At 43.6% G+C, this 5,235-nt stretch overlaps 1 long non-coding RNA gene across 1 annotated transcript; it reads right to left on the bottom strand.

The window, feature by feature from the left end:
- Positions 1-1,526: 1,526 nt before the first annotated feature.
- On the bottom strand, positions 1,527-2,853 carry LOC121973398. Its single transcript, XR_006109576.1, has 4 exons — positions 2,478-2,853; positions 2,297-2,393; positions 2,094-2,188; positions 1,527-1,587 (listed from the first exon to the last, which is right to left on the bottom strand). It is a non-coding gene; the product is annotated as an uncharacterized LOC121973398 (long non-coding RNA).
- Between the last annotated feature and the right edge of the window lie 2,382 nt (positions 2,854-5,235).

Genomic DNA, 5,235 nt, shown 5'->3' with positions numbered 1-5,235 from the left:
GAAATTTCTAACAACATCTCCCCGGACATGACATGAGCTCAAGATATATATATATATCTCTACCCCACACCACACTACAATAATACAATACAAAAGAACAAGCAAGCAGCTTTATATCAACATTCCACATAATTCAAATATAATCAATCCACGCATTAATAAGGAAAGACATATAAAATCTAAAATATATGCATCCTACTCCACTACATCAAGAAAACCAACCACGTAAGTAATGAAAATATCTCGATGAAAACAATAGTAGTAAACGAATGCTCAATGTAAAGTCCACAATACCCCACAATACAAGTATATAAGATGCAAAAGCAAAATATAATCCAACAAAGAAAATCCTCGCGATAATCAGCAAGGCGACCGAATCTCTCCTGACCAACAAAAAAAAATAATAACAACTGGACGAGTTCAAAGAACTTCAGTAATCCAATAGATATATGCCAACATATAACTACCAGTAATATCCTAAGGTACAGCCTCCTAAACCATAGACTCCTAAAGACAGCCTCCCAACAATATAACAGTACGTGATAAATGAATAAACTGTGAATAAAAACTGTATACCGTGTAATACGCTTACAAAGAAGAATAATAAGAAATGGCATAATCGAAATAAATCAGACTCACCGCGAGGTGGTCGAACGATCTGTGACATACATAAAGATAATAATAAACACGCACGTGATTCCAGACAGACAACCAATCGCAATACCCAAGTGCGTATCATCCAATACGCATAAATCACAATCTCGCGATATCAGTGTATACGACGATACGACACTGTCACCCCGACTGCCCACCCGCCCCACACGCCGGACAGTGTCCCAGTAGGTAGCTGGGCCGCGACACCTCACCTCACCCACCGAGCCCCCATGAGCGAATCGGTTTGGATTCGATGCCGCCTTGAGTGCACTGGTCCTCCTACCAAACATAGTGAGGGAGTTTGAGCGAACGCCCAACTCCCGACAACGACGGAGGGATCCTCGCCGCGCAGCTTACACTCACCCAATAGCCGGACCGAGCAATTAAGGTACGAGCGACCCACACAGCCCTCGAGGCTGCCAATTACCCACCGTGGTGCACGCCACTACCCACGCCAGTCGGCCGATTGTGCTCGACAATAATGGAGTCACACTTCAACACGTTAACTCACGGTATCGTGCGGTGATGCTGCTGTGACGTCATATACCGAACATAGCCTCCTCCATATACGTATGCGCTCAAAGGTAACGACATATATAATCAATATAAAACAAAAAACCCAAAAGACATCACATATAACAACGATGTAAGTATCATGAATCCAAGAGTAGAACACTAGACATGCATCTCTATGAACACATATATATACATGGCAAATATTATTCAATCCTAAAGCAAAGTAATTAATGTATTTAAGCATAAGATGTAAACTAATAAGACCAGTGGAAGAAATCTACTCATCACTAGTAATTATATAATACTATACATATCATAAGACAGTATCAAAAGATAAGTCAAAGGGTACCCGCCTCAAATAGAAGGTACAATCCAAATCCGAAGTCAACGTCGAGACGCCTGTCTCAAATCAGACTCCTGCGTCAAACAACATATATATTTTATTTAGCTAAATCCACATGAATAGCTAAATAAAATCTCTAACACTAAATTAGGGTAAAACCCTAATCCACAATCTCAACTTACCAATTTAAATCTAACGGTCAATTAGGGTTAATTACCCTAACCCTAATTACCCCATTAGATTAATTCAAACAATTATATCTAATCACAATCAACTAACCAATTATAACCTCCAATCCAACCACATAAATAACTAATCAATCACACTTAACCTAATCCATTTAGAACAAGATCATCAAACTAATATTCAACTTCGAAACATGATCTACAACTAAGATCAATTAACTAATCATCTACATCATATATCAACTAATCATGTACCAATCCAATTCATTCCGAATTCAATACATACCTAATTCATCAACACAACAAGTATCAAAATCCCTAATTCCTACACCTTACCTCAAATCAAACCTCTGCTCAACTTTATCAATACATGAAACAATTACTTTACTCCTTACCTTGATTCTCAGCAGCTGGAAGGAGGTTCTGTTGAAACAAAGGTGAGTTGCTTGATCAAGAACACCACAGAGCTCTGTGAGAGGAGTTTTCCATGCTGGATCAACAATGAATCAAGCCAAAATTCCTTGATCAGATTGAGATTGAAGATCATTGATCAATCAAGTTTTCCAACAACAACCTAATTCAAGAAAACTCATCTTACCTTAACCCCTCTAATCCCGTGCTCAATCCGTATCAAAGAAGTGAAGATCCAAGGTCTAATCAAGAAAAATCCGGCACAATTGATCTGATACCTTTCCCTAACCAGAATAGAAGAATCAATGAGGAACAGAACCCAATCGAACAAAAAACCTTGAATCTATGAAATGCCCGACAACTCTTACCTTTATCGATCACCTCTGGACGACGTCGCACAACCCGATCCGGCTGAGGAGACGCCGATTGCTCTGTGTGCAGCTCGTGGAGAAGAAATGAAGGATCGATAGGCTAGAGAAGACACGGATCGAGCACCTGTCGTGCCCTAGCCGCTCGCTGTCGACACTCGGCCGCAGAACTCACCGGACAGAACCCCTCGGTCGAAGAAGATCTAGGCTCCGCCGTGCTCCAGCAAGCTCCGGTGAACGAGGATGATCGCCAAAGGAGAAGCTCCGCTCCCGTCGCCTCCGATTCGTCCGCGAGAGAGAGAGAGGCAGCGTGAGCAAAGGGGATCGGGGCAGAGAGGGGAGAAGGCTCGGGTTCGGGGAAATGCTCAAACGCCGTTTGGGGAAAGAAAATGAAAGGGAAAAGGTTTTATAAATAAAACATTTCCTTAATTAAACGAGTATCCCAAACAGGCTTAATTCGAACCTGAAATTGATCCCTCAAAAATTTCAGAAAATTTCTAAAAATTCAAAAATTCTATAAGGCTATTTTCCAAATAACCCTATTAATTAAATTTTCCAAGATCTCACATCCTCCTACTAATAAAATTTTGTCCCCAAATTTGCTATAACCAACAACAAACACTATAATATAACCAAGCAGTATAAATGCTGAAAGAAACTCCAACCCACATACCTCAAGTAAAAGATGGAGGATCTGATCGTATCCTCCGGCGTAGCCTCCCAAGTAGCCCTCGATCGAATGATCTTGCCGTAGACTTTAACGGACCGCCTTGTCTTCATAATTCCGCTCTCTATGGTCCGAATCCGGGAACCTCCTCGTAAGTAACATCGGTGAATAGGAATATATCGGCAGAACATGTCGGATCGGACGATCTCCTCAAGATAGATACATGGAATACATCGTGAATGCCAAAAGATGGTGGTAGCGATGCAGCTATCGCTCCAATCCTCTCCAAGATCGGAATGGTCCAATATATCGGGGAGCTAGCTTACCTCGGAGAACAAATCTCTTCACCCCTTTTGGGTGAAACTCTAAGAAAATACGTGATCACCGATAGAGAACTCTGGGGTCTCGTCTCTCGGCGATAACTCTTCGGACGGTCACGGCCTCGACATCCTCCGATGCGATAGTGCGAACCACCATTGCAGCGAGCTCTCGAGGTCCTACTAATTGAGCCTCCCACCTCTTCCCGGAGGATGGGTGTCGGTAAGGCCTACCATCAACGCCCGATGCCATGGATAGCCGAATGATATTTGTTGTTGGCGAACTCCACTAATGGCGGTGGTCCTCCCAATCGCCCCAGTCCATGACACAAGACCTCACAAGTCCTCCAAAGTCTAATGGTCCGCTCGCCGCTGTCATCTGCCGGATGGAATGCATCTTGAATGCGGTGCGCCGAAGGCTGCTGCGCCAGATCGGCGGACGTGAATCATGGGTCTCTATCTCGATATAATACTCAACTAAGAACTCCGCAATCGATAATCTCTCGATGATAACTGCGCTAATCGATCCAGAGAATCGGTCTCCGGATCGCTATAAAATGTCGGATTTGGTTAACGGCGATTACCCAACGCATCGTAACCTCGTCGAGTCCTAAGCAATCCTACCACGAAATCCATAGTAATATGCTCCCACTTCCACTTAGGAATAATCCTCCGTCCGGTCTGGTGCTCGGCCTTCACTGTCTGACAATATAAAACCTAGCAAAAGTTGTCGACTTCTGACACATAAAGTAACCTCAAATCAGATACATACGGGTCCCGGGTGGATAGCAAATCTAGAGCGATGAGCCTCCGGAGTAACTCCTCCATATCGGGTGAGACGGTACATAATCTACCTCGAAATAAACAATCCCCATCATCTCGTGTAAACTCGTGCTATCTTGTAGCTATCTTCAAATGTAATCGAATTGGATCTCCGGCCGGGCCTCTTGAATCCTCATCATCGATCCGAGCAACCATGGTAACAAGAATACCTGGGCCTCAGGCCCAAGAATCCATCCGAATCAAGTCCAGGCGAATACTCGGTGACACTAAAGTCTCTGGACTTTCTCCTAAGTCTCGTCACCATTAGCTTTACTGGATGGTAGCTAATAGTACAATCATAATCCTTCAGAACTCCATCCATCTCCTCTGTTGGAGATTCCTTCGGGTGAAAATATATTTGAGACTCTTATGATCGGTAAGAATCTCAAAAGTAATACCATAAAGATGATGTCGCCAATCTTGAAGCAAAGATAATAGCGGCTAGCTCTATGTATCTGGGTAGTTCCTCTCATGCTCCAAGCGACGAGAAGCATGGAGACTACCCTACCAAGAACGGCCAAGCCCACCAAGCCAAGAGATACGCACGTGTAGTAGATCCGTCATCACCGAAGGTAAAACCAAAGCTGTGCTGATACTAATCTCCGCTTGACTCCTAGTCCTGAAGGTCTCACCTCGACCACGTGAACTTCACGCCTTTCCTAGTCGACGTGTCAATGGCATAGCAATGAACCGAATCATCGGTAATATCCAGTAAGCCCAAGAAACTACGGATCTCTGGATGACACTTTGGTCCCGACTAGTGATAGCCTCGATCTTCGAGGATCTATAAATACCTCTAGACACCACATGTCCCGAAAACCACGAGGATAGCTAAAATGCACATTTAACTTGAACTTGCTCAGATGATGTCGAAAAGAGTCTCGAGACTATCGTAGGGGTCGCGCATGTTCCTCCTCGGAGCGTGAATAGATCGATATGTCATCGATAAACA

Source organism: Zingiber officinale, chromosome 4A (genome assembly GCF_018446385.1).
Source record: "Zingiber officinale cultivar Zhangliang chromosome 4A, Zo_v1.1, whole genome shotgun sequence".
NCBI classification, from domain to species: Eukaryota; Viridiplantae; Streptophyta; class Magnoliopsida; order Zingiberales; family Zingiberaceae; genus Zingiber; species Zingiber officinale.
The sequence above is the reverse complement of the archived record's forward strand: the minus strand, read 5'-3'. Positions and strand labels throughout refer to the sequence as shown.